The sequence below is a fragment of the Diaphorina citri genome, unplaced genomic scaffold, assembly GCF_000475195.1.
Source record: "Diaphorina citri unplaced genomic scaffold, Diaci psyllid genome assembly version 1.1 scaffold1187, whole genome shotgun sequence".
In the NCBI taxonomy this organism is placed as follows: domain Eukaryota; kingdom Metazoa; phylum Arthropoda; class Insecta; order Hemiptera; family Psyllidae; genus Diaphorina; species Diaphorina citri.
The window spans coordinates 41,754-59,782 of record NW_007378616.1 but is presented as its reverse complement, the minus strand read 5'-3'; the positions used below and the strand labels follow the sequence as shown (position 1 = coordinate 59,782).

Here is an 18,029-nt window from a genome sequence, read left to right as displayed (position 1 = left end):
GCGGGCCCGAGGGGCGGGTTGTGGGGGGGGGGGGGGGGGGGCAAGAGTCCAAATAGTTATATCTATAAAGGGGGACAGTACAGGAAAAAATAAAGCTCGAGGAGGGGGGGGGGCTCGGCCTTCCCTTAATTCCGGCCCTGACACTAATGAATCCACTAGTGTAGTTCCAATTTAATTAACAGAGCGCTCTATACGGTCCTATAAATTTAAATATTCAGGTAGGCCTATGAAATGCTAGCGAGTGCATATAATTTAGCCTACCTGATATTTTCTGGCGGAGGAATAGGAGGGGGGGGAGAACAGTTTCAAAAACGTATTACAAATGGGAAGGGAGCGAGGAAGAACGAGGGGGAGAAGGAAAGGGAAGAGAGGAAGTAAAAAGAGCAAATGTGTTAATTTCACACATGCATGGAAATAGCAGCGACTTGGTACATATATAGTTTCCATTTATGCAAAATGCAGCGCAGCGATAATTTTCACATTAATTTCTTACTGAAGGGCTTGATTCAAAAAGGCCTCCACAGGAAAATCGAGTCAAACCTCTCAGCTAAAATTGAGCAACCTGAGGTGAAAGGTAAAGTGTGAAGTAGCGGCAGATCCTATTTGCGAATTTAGCCCTCGACAGCGGAACTTTGGCCCTGAATGACGGCCGAACAGTTCATTTCTGGAAACACATGCATGGAAATAGCAGCGACTTGGTACATATATAGTTTCCATTTATGCAAAATGCAGCGCAGCGATAATTTTCACATTAATTTCATACTGAAGGGCTTGCTTCAAAAAGGCCTCCAGAGGAAAATCGATTTAAACTATTTTAAACCTCTCAGCTAAAATTGAGCGACCTGAGGTGAAAGGTAAAGTCTTGAGTCGAACCATACCTAGTAAGGATAAAGTCCTCCCCGGGCGGGAATCGAACCTGCGACCCAGCCAGCGCCTACAAAGCAGACGCGCTTCCGCCCAAGCTAACTAAAGGTTGGCTTATGTCAGTGAGTGAATCAAGTCACCATAGGACCTAACATAACAGCCTTCCACGTGACAAACGATTAATTATACATAAAAATAGACACAATAGTCACACAGAGACAACAAAAAGAGGAATAGAAGACAAAAAAATATACATTAAAAAGTCATAAAAGCGAGCAAAAAAAGCAATAATTAATTGTTAATCCATATAAAAACACAATTCCATTCCAATCGAAAAAAAAGCTAAAACGCTGATCCAGAATTATTTGTAATAAAATTGAAAGAGGGAGAGAGAGAGATAGAGAGAAGGGAGGGAGTGAGAGAAAGGGCAGGGAAGGAGGGAGAGAGAGAGAGCCGTCAGCAATTTATTTGCAAGTCAACTCAGCTGAAAATTGTATAGGTAGATTGGTATAACTATATATAATTGGTACATAGACAGAGTAATGAATGGTACACATCAACCTAGGTAAGGGTACCCGGTGCTCATTATGATGTTGGCGGGGGTACGGCGGTACGGATACCCAAGGGGTACGCGGTCGAAAAAAGGCTGAAAACCGCTGAACAAGAGGAAATATTTCGCATACTTGTTAGAATGTTTGAAGCAAACAATGCAGAAAACCCCCGATGCATTATCAGACACTTGTACGTAGCAGTGGCGTGGTGGTAATATATTCAAAAGGGGAAGCTATATAAACCCTTATACAGTAGGCCAAATGCCGATCTGCTGACTTCAGAATCCATAACCACCGAAAGTAGCACCTTTTATTAGTGGCATTTTAAAAGGGGAAGCTATAACTATAAACCCTATACATAGCAGAGGCGTGTGGTGAGAGTTTCAAAAGGGGACGCTAGAAACCCATGTAGTAACTAACATGTTGCCCGTGCTTCGCCTCGGAAAATTGAAGAAAAAGCAAAGGTCTACTCGTATATCTCTCTCTTTTAAATTTCAATATTGAATGACAAGAGATCCCCTTATTCTAAGAAACTTCCAAATTACACAAGGCAAGTTTGTTTGTTTATTTTTTATTTTTATTTTATTTATTTTTCTTAAGAGAAAGAAAAAAGTTGCTGTAATGTTTTCGAATTTATTTCGTAGGCCCTCAAGCTCCGGACACTAATTTGACTTCAAACCATCCCCCCCCCCCCCCCCCCTCCACACCTTTCCCTTGTCCAATTCCCCGTGTCTTTGCAATTGCCTTACACCCTCTTCCGGAACGAAAGGAGCTGGAGGTGATTGAGAACAAAAAATGATGGAGGAGGAAGAAGAAGGAGAGAGGGAACAAGACGAAGGTGATGAGGAAAAGGAGGAGACATTGGAAGAGAGTGAAGGTAAGTAAGGAAAAGGAAGAGAAGAGGAAGAAGAAGGAGAAGAGAACGAGAAAGAGGAAAATGAAGAGGAGGAGGGAGAGGGGGAAGGGGAGGAGATAGAAGGAGGAAAATGAAGAAGATAAGAAGGGGAGAAGGAGGAAGAGAAATTGGAGGATGAAGGAGAAGGGGAAGAGAAGAAGAATCGGGAGAAAGAGGAGGAGGCGAAAGAAGAAAAGGAGCAGAAGGAGGAAAATGAAGAGGAGAAGAAAGAAGAAGGAGGAAGAGGAGGACGAGATTACGGAGGAGGCAAAAGAAGGAAAAGAGCAGAAGGAGAAAAAAGAGGAGGTGGTGGAGGAGGATAAAAAAAGAGGAAGATGGGAAGGAGGTGGAAAAGGAAAGGTAAATAGGGGAAGGAGGCTGCATTTGGCTCCAAACTTAATGGGGCTCGAACAAGAAGTGTTTAATATAGCATACCTCATGCCTTATTTGTAAACGAGAATTTTTCTCTCTTTTGAGAAGGGTGTGTCAAGTTTGATTTGCACCGCTCTCACTCACACCCACACAAACACTTTCCTCTCTCTTCTCCGTCGGTGAATTTCTTTTCTTAGTTTCTCACTTCTTTTCTTACATCTATACGACAAAGTTACATATGATTATACGTTATGAAAACAGCTTCTAAATTGTCAAGATTGATGGAAAGATTATGTAAAAAACGAGGAGGAGGAGGAGGAAGAGGCGGAATAGAAGAAAGAGAGGAGGAGAAGAGAGGGGGAAGGAAGAGAAGGAGGGGGAGGAAAAAAGAAGGAGTAGGAGAAGAAAGAAACGGAGGAGGAAAAGGGAGAAGAAGAGGAGGAGGAGGAAAATAAAATAAATGATTCGCTGAAAAAAAGAAGGAAACTGTCGTATGAAAACGAGATTCGTACTTGAAACTTCTTCAGTGAAAAGTCATCCGTTTTATTGCATCCGGGGGGCTTTATTTTTACTTTTTAAGAGGTTTGATAGAGGCTTATCATCCCTCAATCGAATACAGAAGGAGGACACTGTCTTCCTTCTCTCTTCGATTTCGGGACGATAAGACCATAGCAGTTACAGTTCCCTCTGTCAAACCTCTTAAAAAAAAAATCTTTTCTTAAGGTAAGATCATACGATATGAATAAAGAGAAGAATATTAATAGTGTTGAGCATAAATCCTTGTCACAAATGTCGATCTCCGTTTAATACAGTACGCTAAATTTTATGACTTGACTTGGACTCGAACCTCCAACCTCTACACCCAAAGTCCGCTGTCTGAAACCATTACCCCAGTGAGACTGGTACGACTTTCCCTCTTATACAGTTTCCAAATCTGGAGATTGTGGAGGTGTGAGAGGGAGAGATCAAGATGGAAAGAGGAAGGAAAAGAAAGTTAAGAAAGAATGTGAGAAGGAAGAAAGAAGAGGACCTGAGTATATCAGACATGTCCGACTGAAAACAGACTGACACAAGGGAGGGAATGAAGAGACATAAGGTACCTACCTACTCTGCATAGGTACCTACTTACTACCTGGGTGCCTGTTTGGTGTGCATGTGTATCTAAATGATGTGGATACCTAACTTATGCACCAGGGGCGGATTTCATTCTAAACAGGTTAAGTTCGTTCTCGGAACGACTGGCTTTCTCCTACCCTGTCTTCCTTTTCTCTTCGCTGTCGGGACGATCGTATCAATTTGATCCTACGAATCTTTAGATTGTTTTATTATTTTGGATTGAATTGGATATGAGACTGTTTGCCAAGCATCTTTCAACGAGCAATGTGAAAGCTGGGTATCGAATAACTTGTTGTAAAATAGGTACTTCACATTTTTATTTTTTAATTTCTATTAAATTTTTCTTTTCCTTCTCCCCTTTCTGTTAGTATTTAAAAGAGATCAAATTCATTTTTCTTTCCTCCCCCCGTCCGCAGCAGTTCTTTGTGCGAAAACAAAGATTAAAGGGGAAGAGAGAAAGAGGGGATAAAGGAAAGGGAGGGGGGAGTTCAAGCAGGTGGGAAAAGGGAGGGAGAGATTTATGCCCTCTTTATTATCCTTTACATTAAATTTTTTGTCTGGATAAATGTTTCCACCCCCATCTCGATTCAGAAGGGGGAGAGCTAAGAGAAACGAAGGGAAAGAGGAAGAAGAAGAAGAAGAGGAGGAGGAGGAGGAGGAGAAAGAGAAGATAAAGATTTACCTATCAAACATCTTGTAAACTACATCAAATCAACGGATGATTTTACCAACTTGGTTTACCAACTTGGATGATTTTACCAACTTCTACATAAGAACATAATAATTATGTAGATTGTAGAAATTATGTAGAAATTGAAGAAGAAAAAGAACAAGAAGAAGAAAAAGTTTGGAAACTCCGAATCTTACAGACTTCAATAACTAACTTTAATTAAAAGAAAAAATAAACTGAGAAAGGAGAAAAAGAGAAAGCGAGAGAGAGAGAAAGGGAGAGTGAAAGACAACGAGAGAGACGGAGAAAAGAGAGAAAAAAAGGGTGGGAGAGGGAGAGAGAGAGATGAAAAAGGAGTAGAAGACAAAGTTTGGGTTCAAAGTTAAAGAAAGCGCCGCTGCGGATGAGAGAGAGAGAGAAAGGAGGAGGGGAAATCTTGTAAGGATTAAAAACAACTATGAGAGCTTAAGGAGAAATTTGCTCCCTGGAAATTAGTATTGGAATAATTCAGCAAATATGCCAGACACGAAATATACATCGCTATCGAAAACGACAAGATGGCGGGCTAAAAATAAACAAAAAGTTATCCAGAATTTCAGAAAGTAAAATTCTGTTTGACTTTTTAAACTTTCCTAAAAAAAGAAGAAAAAAAAATGTAAACGTACACCTAAACCTCTTCTGTCCTTTTGGAGCAAGAGGAAGAGGTACGTGCTATGTAGAGAAGAAGGAAGAGAATGAAAAAACGAAGAGAGGTAAAGAGGGGGAGGAAGAAGAAGGAAGAGAAAAAGAAGAAGAAGAAGAAAAATACAAAGAATAATAAAGAGTACAAAAGATGAGAAGAAGGCTAAGGGCTGTACATCTGTATACGTACAATATTAGCTGGACTTAAAAAATAAAGGATAGGCAAATAATAATAATAACAGTGCTTATTTATACTGCTCGCATAGCATTGAAAAGTCCCTTTACTCCAGCAGTAGGCTACTACTATTATTGTGGTCAAATTCTCAAAATATATTGAGGATAAAATTCCATACCTCGGCTGGGATTGAACCCACGCCCTCCTGTTTACCAGGCGAGCGTCTTGACCACTACACCACCGAGGCAAATAGGCACTATTTGTTTGGCAAGGGTATATAGGTAATCAAAACAGAGGGGTGCAAATGTTCATGAGTCGTGGTTCTAACCTAAATGGCTTAAATACTGAACCTAAAGAGTGTTAAAAACACACAAGAATTGAGAAAAAAAGAGCTGATTTCAAAGAGCATAATTCAATCGAACTTCATGACTTTAATCTACATTAGTCTTAAGGTCTGAAGATATTCGACATAGAAAGAAAGTAAAAAAGCGAACGTAAAATCTCAAAATATTCGGTAAAAAAAAGAATCCTGAAGATTTTCGGCAAAAACATACCCTACCTACGTACCTACCCACCACCTACCTCTTTCAAGAAAAAATCTCCAAAATTCTACACAAAGAAAAACTCCAATCACGCTAATGGGTGACATTCTGACATTAGGAATAAGATGATTATTAAATTTGCTCCCCCGGGAGTAACGATGCTTCGATGCGTAAAGAGAAAAAGAAGAAGAAGAAGAAGAAGAAGAAGAAGAAGAAGAAGAAGAAGAAGAAGAAGAAGAAGAGGAAGGAGGAGAAGAAGAAGAAGAAGGCAGAGGAGGAGAAGGAAGAGAAAAAATGTAGCCGTGTTAGTACGAAGAAAACAGTTTTTTTTTCTTCTTTCTCTCTCTTCCTTTTCAAATTTTCCGTAGGAGGTCAAAAGCAGGAGAAGAAAAATATGGCCTCGTTTCTTCCTCTCTCCTTCGAGGAATGAGAAGGAAGAAGAGATAAATAAATGGGAGAAAGGGGGAAAGAAGAAGAGAAAGAGGAAAAGAGGAGAAAAAGAAAGGAGGAAGAGAAAGATGGGAAGGAATATGAAAAGAAATAGGAAGGAGAATGAGAAGATGTAAAAGAAGCTAGATGGGAAGGAATATGAAAAGAAATAGGGAGGAGAATGAGAAGATGGAAAAGAAGCAGAAAAGAAAGAAGGGAGGGGGAAAAAGAGAGAAAATAAAGAGAAGGAAAAAGGAGAGAAGCAAGAGCAGAAAAGGAGCAGAAATGGGCGGAGAAATGGGAGAAAGAAAAGAAGAAGGAGGAACAGGAATAAGATGACGAAAAGAGGGAGAAAAATCGACGAAGAAGGAATTGAAGGGATTTTATTAAAAATACTTCACGTTCTTCTCACAAACAACATTGTATGTGATAAAATATTACTTTTATCACAACATGTTCTAAACATCTAAACTTTAGAATCTAAGAGGGAAAGATAAACAAAAAAATAGAAAGTAAAAAAAATCCCTCTAGAATCAACATGTGGAGAGAAAAAGGGAAGAAACGTAAGGAGGGAGAAAAGGGAGAGAAAAAGGGAAAAAGGTACGAAAGGGAGGAAGGGACGATATTTCCCTTTTGATATGATCTTTTAAGATTTAAGACCTATTCACTGTGAAGAACATCAAAAGATTTTCTTTAGTACACACTACACAAGTACACGCATAGGTAACAGATCATGTGCGGTAGGTGGTGGTGATGGTCGTGAACCTTTGAGACTCTTATACACATAACTACACTTGAATGGTCATGAAGGTATTCATTTATGGCAGGGGCAGAAAAAAAGTTACCCCTAAACGAAGAAGAATCATGGAAGACAAAATCGAAGGAAAAGGAGGTACAGGTAGAAGAAAATTTGGTATGTTATCGGATATCCTGAAGGGCAAATCACATGCAGAGTTAAGAGAGGATGCACAAGACAGAGAAAAGTGGAGAAAGTTGTACTGATACCTGTCCTTGGACAGATTTACAAATAAGTATATAAACGAAGAGTAAAAAGAGAGCCTAGGTTTGAAAATGAAGAGAGAAGAAAGACATGAGAGGAGAGAGCGTCAACCTCATCTGTTTAGGCCGTTTAGGGTGACGTTCGGCCCAGGCAGGAATGAAAACCTAACCTAACCCAAATTAGGCAGGTTTTTGAAGCATTACTTTGCTACATCACGTAAAACCACACATAATACATGTATCTTACTATGACATTACAGAAGCGTTACACAGAGCAGAGCTACATTATGATGCAAATTTTATACAATTTACACCATGGCAAAATTGAAAATTCGCTGCAAAATTTTGCCTCAGGAAAGAGAATATTAATACGAGTAATTCTAGTTGAAAATTTTCCAGGTAGGCAGGAAAATTTCAGATTCAAATTGTATTATTAAATCATGGAAGACAAAATCGAAGGAAAAAGAGGTAGAGGTAGAAGAAAATTTGGTATGTTATCGGATATCCTGAAGGGCAAATCATATGCAGAGTTAAGAGACGATGCACAAGACAGAGAAAAGTGGAGAAAGTTGTACTGATACCTGTCCTTGGACAGATTTACAAATATATATATAAACGAAGAGTAAAAAGAGAGCCTAGGTTTGAAAATGAAGAGAGAAGAAAGACATGAGAGGAGAGAGCGTCAACCTCATCTGTTTAGGCCGTTTAGGGTGACGTTCGGCCAAGGCAGGAATGAAAACCTACCTAACTCCAAATTAGGCAGGTTTTTGAAGCATTACTTTGCTACATCACGTAAAACCACACATAATACATGTATCTTACTATGACATTACAGAAGCGTTACACAGAGCAGAGCTACATTATGATGCAAATTTTATACAATTTACACCATGGCAAAATTGAAAATTCGCTGCAAAATTTTGCCTCAGGAAAGAGAATATTAATACGAGTAATTCTAGTTGAAAATTTTCCAGGTAGGCAGGAAAATTTCAGATTCAAATTGTATTAATAAGAAGTTGAGAAGTTATGTGAGAGAGGTGAGGAGGGAGCAAGAAGGAAGCAGGGAGTGTTAAGGAGGGGATAAGGAGGAAAGAGAGCTAAGGAGTAGAAAGAGTTAGGGAGTGTTAAGGAGGGAGCGGTAGATGGAGTAGGAGTTAATGATAGATTAGATAGAGGAAGAGATCTAAATTGAAACGGAGAGATTATAATAAACCCTTGAGTAGAAGGTGGAGGCGTGGAGGGTAACAACTAACCCTTAGATCTGTACTATGTGGTCTATGTCTCAAGTAAATGACGATACAATTTCATGCCTTGGATGAGATTGAACCCACACCCAGGCGAGCGCCTTGGCCACTACAGCACCGAAGCAAAGTACGCGGAGGTTCACTAGATCTGCCTGCGCCAATAAGAACAGAGATTTTTTAGTAGACCGCTCATTTTAGGCAGTCAGTCAACCACTTCCTATATCATATCCTCTTAAACAGTCAACACTCACCCAAGGTCCCCAATATTTTCCATTCACTCCCAATTACCTCCTCCCGCCTTCGCTTTTCCTTCCATTCGAAACCTCCCTTCAGTCAGCAATCTACAGAAAATCATTTTTAAACAGATTTACTTATAGAAAAAAAAGAAAGAAAAAAAAAAGCTTTTCCCCGACAGAAAAAAAGCCATTGACATAATTAAAATATTAAATACAAACTCTTTATAATAAGTAGCGCAGTCCTTTCAGTACAAAGTTCAACTTGAAGAGGCCCTCTTGACTTGGGTGCAGACCAGGGCCTTCCACAGGGTTCCAGGGGATAGCTCTTAGAATAAGCCCCCAAAGTACAACTTTTTTTCTTTTTTACAAACAATGATAGATACCAAAATAATGGTACCTAATCGTATTTTATTAGAAAAAAAAAGAACTGTTGGTTCTGGGCCCCCTTGAAGATGGACCCCACTGGGAGCGGCCCTGATAGAGACCCTTAAGATTATCCCCTAAGAATTTCTCGTTCCACATTCAAAAGCCACTTCTAGGGTGACCTCTTTGGTACTTAAGAGCCCCATTACGAGTTAATAGTGTCACCAGAGTTTCAGTAACTATACCCATACACGACCGGACAAGAAATGTATCATCTCAAAATGGATTTTGTCTCGTCTCGTGGAAAATTTGCGAGACGAGAGGGATTTGTCTAGTGTCTAGTCTTGTCTTGCGTACATCAGTCCCAGTAAAAGTAGAAACTCACTACTATCACGTCACGTGAGCTCACATGACGTGATAGTAGTGTGTTTCTACCTTTCCTTTCAAAAGGAAAACATCATTTCCCGGATTCGGGCTGCCAAAATGGTCAAACTATAGTGATAGAGAGAACTTCAAAATCTCTGAGCCAGCCTAGTTAGCTTAGTTGGTAGTGCGTCTGCCTTGTAAGCGCTAGGCCGCGGGTTCGATTCCCGCCCGGGGCGGGTTTATCCTGATGGGATAATGTTCGTTCTCGGAACGGCTGGCTTTCTCCTATCCTGTCTTCCTTCTCTCTTCGATTTCAGGACGATAAGATCTAATCAGTTGCAGTAAAGTTCTCTCTATCAAACATCTTGTAAAAAAAAAAAGGTTCTTATACAAAAGTCCCACTGGATTTTGACAGAGAACCACGCGTAACGAAGAGGTTCCCAAGCTCGAGTCATGTTGATATCATAAAACTTATAATAAGCTCAATGGCAAACAAAATCCTAATGAATAAGCTAATGAACTGAATAAGAACCAGCGTTATGCTAGAGACTAAGTACCTTATTCTAAATGTTTGTATTAAATGTAAGTGCAGGAATAGAAATTCAAAACCTTTAATAAGAATAGTAAAAGCGTGTCATTTCCCCCCCCCTCCTCAGCAAATAAAATTACTTTTTCTTCCTGTATTTTATTCTTCCTTCTTCTGAAAGAAATGTGGAACAATAAAGTTTATTGAATAAACAGACAAAAATCCAAGTCTAAATCGAAACATCGTCACACACAAAAAGTTAAAAAAAACATCACTCAGGAAACAAAAAAAGCGACTTTTAGAAAATTGAACGAAACATTTTGTACAAAATTGAAAATGAAATCAAAAAGGGGGAGGGGGGGGAAGAGAAAAAAAAGGGCTGAAGAAAAAAAGAGAAATTGAATTGAATATTCAAATATCCGAAAGATCACAGAGAAAATGAGGGAGAGGGGGAGGGGAAGAAGAAAATAAGGGAGAGGGAGGAGGGAGGAGAGGAAAGAGGAAGGGAGGGACATGAGGGGAAAAACGAGGAGGGAGGAAGGAGAAAGGAGAGAGAAAAAGTACATCACTTTGAAGATGAAATAAATCATTTTCAAAACGTTCTGCCAACAGTGTCGTATTTATGCCTGGGCCCACAAATCCCACTATCAGCAGTGATAAATTGAAATGTATCTACTACATTTCAAAGAAAAGGCCCATAGGGGCCCCTCAAGGGATCGATTGGGTAAAAAAAAGAGCAAATGCCCTTTAATTGCCAATCATATTAGCCAAATTTCATTAAAAATATCAGACATACATACCTACTTTTCGGAATTTGTAGCGAAAGTATTTCCTAAAAAGAGTCTCTCCAAAGTCCCCAAAAAAGCCCAAAATATTAAATAAGGTATGGAGAGTTCTTTTACGTGTGTGCTATAAAGAAACGAACGGGCGTACCAGACATGTACAAAAAACGTTAGGGAAATTCGATTTTTAAAAAAAAAAAAAAAAAAAAAAACAGCTTCTTATAGCATGCTTCCAAGATTCCAAGTTAATGGCCTACCTAGAAGGAACAGGGAGGGAAGACGAAAGAGTTTAAAACATCCTATACTTAAAATATCTACAGAAGAAGGTAGCAACAGAAAATAATAGACAGTAACCAGGAAAGGGGAGAGAAACACGATTATTCTGGTCGCGTACAGGGAATAAAAAAACAATATACCCATTTTATCCCATGCTACCCGTTTTATCCGACACCCATGCCTATGAAAAATGACCACCTCCCTCCCCTTCTCCCCTCTCTCCCTCCCTACTACCCTACCTCCCTATATCTCTTCCCCTCCCCCTCCTGCCCTCCCTTCCCTACATCTTCCTTGTTCCTTTGAAGGTGAAGGGGGGGGGGGGATTTATTGGAAAAGAAAAGCTTTCTGAATCTCTGATAATAGAATGTTTGGATTTGAATAAAATTAAATTCCTGACAGCAAAAGAGAGAAAGAATAAGGAGGAGAAGAAGAAGAAGAATATGGAAGAGGAAGAAGAAGAAGAAGAAGAAGAAGAAGAAGAAGAAGAAAAAATCTCATGTTGAATGTGAACACTGAACACATATGGATGGCAGGGGGAGGAAGAGAAGAAAAGGGGAGGGAGAAGAGGAAGGGGGAAGAGAGGGAATAAAAGTCACCCATTGATGTGAGAAGAGAGAAGATGGGGGGGGGGAGAAAGTGAAGAAGAAGAAGAAGAAGAAGAGGCAGAGTTAGAAGAGGAAGCGAGAAACAGGGGGAAGAAGAGGGGGAGAAGAAGGGAAGGGAGAGGAAGAGAAGACTGAAGAGAGGGGAAAAGGGAAGGGAGAGGAAGATTTAGGGAATGGGAGAAAAAGTCACCCATTGATGTGAGTGCGACGTTTCGGAAAAAAACACACAAGTCACACACATACACAGCACAGCACAGAGACGAAATAAGTGATTGAATTGAGAAGAAGAACGGAAGACTTGGTGAAGTGGATAAAATAAAATAATACAAAGAGACAGCCATATAAATTTGAAAAGAAAAGAATTAAAAGTGGCTTTCTCCTATCCTGTCTTCCTTCTCTCTTCGATTTCGGGACGATAAGACCATAGCAGTTACAGTTCCCTCTGTCAAACCTCTCAAAAAAAAAGAAAAACAAAAGAAGTAAGTAGTGAGTCAGTGACGGTATTCGCGAAGAGAGTAGAAGGACAGAATAGGAGAAAGCCATTCGTTCCGAGAACGAACCATACCTAGTAAGGATAAAGTCCTCCCCGGGCGGGAATCGAACCTGCGACCCAGCCAGCGCCTACAAAGCAGACGCGCTTCCGTCCAAGCTAACTATGTAGGTTGGCTTATGTCAGTGAGTGATTCAAGTCACCATAGGATCTAACAGCCTTCCACGTGACAAACGATTATACATAAAAATAGACACAAAAGTCACACAGAGACAACAAAAAGAGGAATAGAATACAAAAAAATATACAATCAAACAATTAAAAATTCATAAGAGCGAGCAAAAAAAAGCAATAATTAAAATACAGTTTCCAAATCTGGAGATTGTGGAGGTGTGAGAGGGAGAGATCAAGATGGAAAGAGGAAGGAAAAGAAAGTTAAGAAAGAATGAGAGAGGGAAGAAAGAAGAGGACTTGAGTATATCAGACATGTCCGGCTGAAAACAGACTGAGACAAGGGAGGGAATGAAGAGACATAAGGGAAGAGAGAAACTGAGACAAACAGAGGAAAGAGGAGAAAGGAAAAAGAGGAGTAAGGGGGAAGGAAAGAGGAGGAGAAAACGGAAGGAGGGGAATGGACAGAATTAAAAAAGCAGATTGAGACAAACAGAAGAGGAGGGAGTACGTTAATTTAAAATAAAAAAAAAATAAAAATTTAAAAAAAATAAGGGAAGAGAGAAATTGAAAAGGCATATTGAGACAAACAGAGGAAAGAGGAGAAGGGAAAAAGAGTAAGGGGGGAAGGAAAGAGGAGGAGAAAAAGGAAGGAGGGGAAGAGACAGAATTAAAAAAAGCAGATTGAGACAAACAGAAGAGGAGGAGGGAGGGAAAGAAAGACGACGAGAAAGAGAGAGGAAGTGAAGTGAATAGGAAGATGAGACAAGCAGATAAGAAAAGAGAAAGCTGGCGGAGGAAAGGGGGGGGGGGAGAGAACAGTTTCAAAAACGTATTATAAATGGGAAGGGAGCGAGGAAGAACGAGGGGGAGAAGGAAAGGGAAGAGATGGAAGAGGAAGTAAAAAGAGCAAATGTGTTAATTTCACACATGCATGGAAATAGCAGCGAATTTGTACATATAGTTTCCATTTATGCAAAATGCAGCGCAGCGATAATTTTCACATTTTAATTTAATACCGAAGGGTTTGATTTAAAAAGGCCTCTAGAGGAAAATCGAGTCAAACCTCTCAGCTAAAATTGAGCAACCTGAGGTGAAAGGTAAAGTCTTAAGTAGCGGCAGATCCTATTTGCGAATTTAGCCCTCGACAGCGGAACTTTGACCCTGAATGATGGCCGAACCGTTCATTTCTGGAAACCCACCCCAGGGACACTTTTGCGAGCTTAATTATAGAATATTTATTTTAAGTTTGAGGACGATGGGTCCAAAATTCCAAATCTAAATGTTTTGGCCGCACATTTCGGGAAACCCAACAAAAAGAGGTAGAGGTAGAAGAAAATTTGGTATGTTATCGGATATCCTGAAGGGCAAATCATATGCAGAGTTAAGAGACAAACGAAGCGGGAGTCATGAATTATGACGTCATCGCCTACGGGAGCGTATGCCGTGACGTCAAAGTTTACGATTTACCTGTATTTTTTTAAAAGTCGTAAGAAAAGAAAAATTCCGTTGGTCCTCATTTTTCCTGCTCTATGACTTTGAAACATCACCCAAGTAAGCGCAACTGATCTATTAGGCAGATTTTTGAAGCATTACTTTGCTACATCACGTAAAACCACACAATACATGTATCTTACTATGACATTACAGAAGCGTTACACAGAGCAGAGCTACATTATGATGCAAATTTTATACAATTTACACCATGGCAAAATTGAAAATTCGCTGCAAAATTTTGCCTCGGGAAAGAGGAATATTAATACGAGTAATTCTAGTTTGAAAATTTTCCAGGTAGGCAGGAAAATTTCAGATTCAAATTGTATTAATAAGAAGTTGAGAAGTTATGTGAGAGAGGTGAGGAGGGAGCAAGAAGGAAGCAGGGAGTGTTGAGGAGGGGATAAGGAGGAAAGAGAGGTAAGGAGTAGAGAGAGTTAGGGAGTGTTAAGGAGGGAGCGGTAGATGGAGTAGGAGTTAATGATAGATTAGATAGAGGAAGAGATCTAAATTGGAACGGAGAGATTATAATAAACCCTTGAGTAGAAGGTGGAGGCGTGGAAGGTAACAACTAACCCTTAGATCTGTACTATATGATTTTTTAGTAGACCGCTCATTTTAGGCAGTCAGTCAACTACTTCCTATATCATATCCTCTTAAACAGTCAACACTCCCCCAAGGTCCCTAATATTTTCCATTCACTCCCAATTATCTCCTCCTCTCCTCCAGCCTTAGCTTTTCCTTCCATTCGAAACCTCCCTTCAGTCAGCCAAACTAAACAGCACTTTTATCCTCAAATGCCAGACTCTCTCAAAAGCTTTCTCCCAATTTCGACAGAGAGCGCTAGGTGTTTCAATGTCCGCGCGGGCGGGAAAATTTCTCTCGTTTGTTTCTCTTTGTTCTTCAGGAAATTTCCCTCGTTTTTTTTATTTTAACACTTTGAGTGTCCGAGGAAAATAGGTTTAGTTTTGGAAGATGTTGTGATTGTGGTTTCACGCAGTCATTTATAAGAGACTGGGACTACTGGTAGTCAAGGCGTTCTTATTCTGCGTGTCGCGTCTCACATGATACATTGATATTGATACCTGTATCACAATTTGATTCCGGGAAAGCAGGAATCAAATCGTATGTACAGTCTACTATACCTAAAGCTGTGTAGACACACAGTCAACGTCGTCAATCGACGAGGTGAATCTGTGTTGTCGAGGCAGTGTACGGTTTCAGTGGACGTCGCACGTCGACCGACGGCGTCGACTATGTTTCGACACGCCCTAACAAGCGAATAGTGAAGTAGGTAGGCAAGGCGTTCTTATTCTGCGTGTCGCGTCTCACATGATACATTGATATTGATACCTGTATCACAATTTGATTCCGGGAAAGCAGGAATTAAATCGTATGTACAGTCTACAGTACTCAGAACTTTGTATACCTAAAGCTGTATAGACACACAGTCAACGTCGTCAATCGACGAGGTGAATCTGTGTTGTCGAGGCAGTGTGCGGTTTCAGTCGACGTCGCACGTCGACCGACGGCGTCGACTATGTTTCGACACGCCCTTACAAGCAAATAGTGAAGTAGGTAGCTACTTACGAAAACAACTCCGGTTCAGTAGGACTGTGGAATCTGAAAGCAGAGAGATTTTGAAAAACGTTAGCGAAATTCGATTCTTAAAAAAAAAATTCCAAGTTAATGGCCTACCAAGAAGGAAAGGAAGGGAAGAAGAGAAGACGAAAGAGTTAAAACATCGTATACGTACAGAAGGAAGTAGCAACAGTAAATAATAGAAAGTAACCAGGAAAGAGCAAAGAAACACGATTATTCTGGTCGCGTACAGGGAATAAAAAAACAATATACCCATTTTATCCCATGCTACCCGTTTTATCCGACACCCATGCCTATGAAAAATGACCACCTCCCTCCCCTTCTCCCCTCTCTCCCTCCCTACTACCCTACCTCCCTATATCTCTTCCCCTCCCCCTCCTGCCCTCCCTTCCCTACATCTTCCTTGTTCCTTTGATACAGTTTCCAAATCTGGAGATTGTGGAGGTGTGAGAGGGAGAGATCAAGATGGAAAGAGGAAGGAAAAGAAAGTTAAGAAAGAATGAGAGAGGGAAGAAAGAAGAGGACTTGAGTATATCAGACATGTCCGGCTGAAAACAGACTGAGACAAGGGAGGGAATGAAGAGACATAAGGGAAGAGAGAAATTGAAAGGCATATTGAGACAAACAGAGGAAAGAGGAGAAGGGAAAAAAAGGAGTAAGGGGGGAAGGAAAGAGGAAGAGAAAAAGGAAGGAGGGGAAGAGACAGAATTAAAAAGGCAGATTGAGACAAACAGAAGAGGAGGAGGGAGGGAAAGAAAGACGACGAGAAAGAGAGAGGAAGTGAAGTGAATAGGAAGATGAGACAAGCAGATAAGAAAAGAGAAAGAACCGAAGGGAAAAAGGAGGGATAGAAGGGAAGAAAAGGGAGGGAAGGAAAAGAGGAGGAAGGGAAGAGAAGGCAAAAAGGTAAAACACATGTGATCCCTAGTATCAACAACAAACATGAAATTCCAGACTTCCACAGAATGGTAAATGGTAAGGGGAGGGAGGGAGAGAGGGAGAGAGGGGAATTAAAAGGAAGAGTGAGAGACTGAGAGACGCAGGTGTATGACCTAAATCTCGACTGACTTGCTTTATCTTTATATCCTTGCAAAATTTGTTTTTTTTTTGTTTGTTTTTTTTTTTTTTTTTAAGATTTACATTTACTCTTACCCTAAAGGTATACTATAGCTATGTACTATACACATACATTCATGCAAAAAGAAATTGTCTGGCTGGGGGACGTTAAAGCTTTTTTTTTTTTTCCTTGCAAAATTTTTTTTTTTTTTGTTTTTTTTTTTTTTTTTTTTTAAGATTTACATTTACTCTTACCCTAAAGGTATACTATAGCTATGTACTATACACATACATTCATGCAAAAAGAAATTGTCTGGCTGGGGGACGTTAAACAGGGAGTAGACCAGCTTAGTCTGGCTGGGGGACTTCAAACAGGGAGTATACCAGCCTGAATTTCCCTTGTTAACCCATGAATAGCAAAGGTTGAGTACGAAGGGCATCCAGTGCATCCACTCGTAAAATTTGTAGTCGAAACCAAATGTCAGCCCACAAAGCAATCACCCTAGTTAGGGCTGATTGAGAGGCTGACGAAAAACGCCGACCCCGTCTGTACACGGAAAAAGGCGAAGAAAAAGAAGAAGAGGAAGGAAAAGAAGAAGAAGGAAAAGGAGAAGAAGAAGAAAGTTGAAACAAAAGAATGCAGAAGGAAATAAAACTAACTTAGATGAAGAAAGAGGGGCAAATGGAATCAACCAAGGATAAAACAGAGCTCAAAATCTCAAAAACTGCAGAACTCACTCCGACAAAATACCGGTTAGGGGTCCCTATGGACCGAATCGATCCCGAAATCTACGTGACGCCTGGGTACGGGTGCTGCATATGCAATACGCAACACGGATAAGAAGTAATGGGCATGAATGGAGTGAGTCGTAAATCACACTCACAGCAACCTGACAGACAAAACAGGGTGTTCGTAGATTTGTATAAGATTAACCCATCCCTTGGGGCAGTTGCCCCAACAGCTAAGCCACAGAGTGGGCTTTTTGTGCATGATACAGGTTGTTGCTAAATTTAGCTAAAAAGGACAGCCCTCATAATGTCCTGTAATGAGAAAATATAATTAATGTGCTGAACACTTTTGCCCAATTTCTTTAAAATTGGACAAACCGTTCGAGGAGTAAAGGTGGAACAAACACACAAACAAACTTACTGGAATATCTTTTAGTTCGATTTCATCTGGTAGTATACCTGTATACACAAAAAGCCCACTCTGAGGCTCATAAGAATGTATTCCAAAGGAAAACACAAATACTTTGTAGTGACTACTTTTGAAGGAATACCTAGACTCTAGAGGTCCTAGAGTGTTTGTTCTCCATGGTTTGAAAATCTCACTGGAGGGCGTACTTTTTAATCACCCAGTAAATAATAGTAAATTATGCACTGTGTTGTGTTATCTTATTTATGTACATACTGTACGTGCTATGTATATATTTCCGTTATTTATGTACAAGTGCAACGTGCTATAAATTTGTACATATTTCCCCTTATTTATGTACGAATGCAACGTGCTTCATAATATTCCCT

The 18,029-nt window shown here is 40.1% G+C and overlaps 1 long non-coding RNA gene across 1 annotated transcript in view; it reads right to left on the bottom strand.

The window, feature by feature from the left end:
- Positions 1-18,029, bottom strand: part of LOC113469680 — a 78,220-nt gene that overhangs the window by 30,484 nt on the left and 29,707 nt on the right. The window contains exon 2 of the long non-coding RNA XR_003393017.1: positions 15,438-15,470. This is a non-coding gene — a long non-coding RNA (uncharacterized LOC113469680). The remainder of the gene's footprint in view (positions 1-15,437; positions 15,471-18,029) is intronic.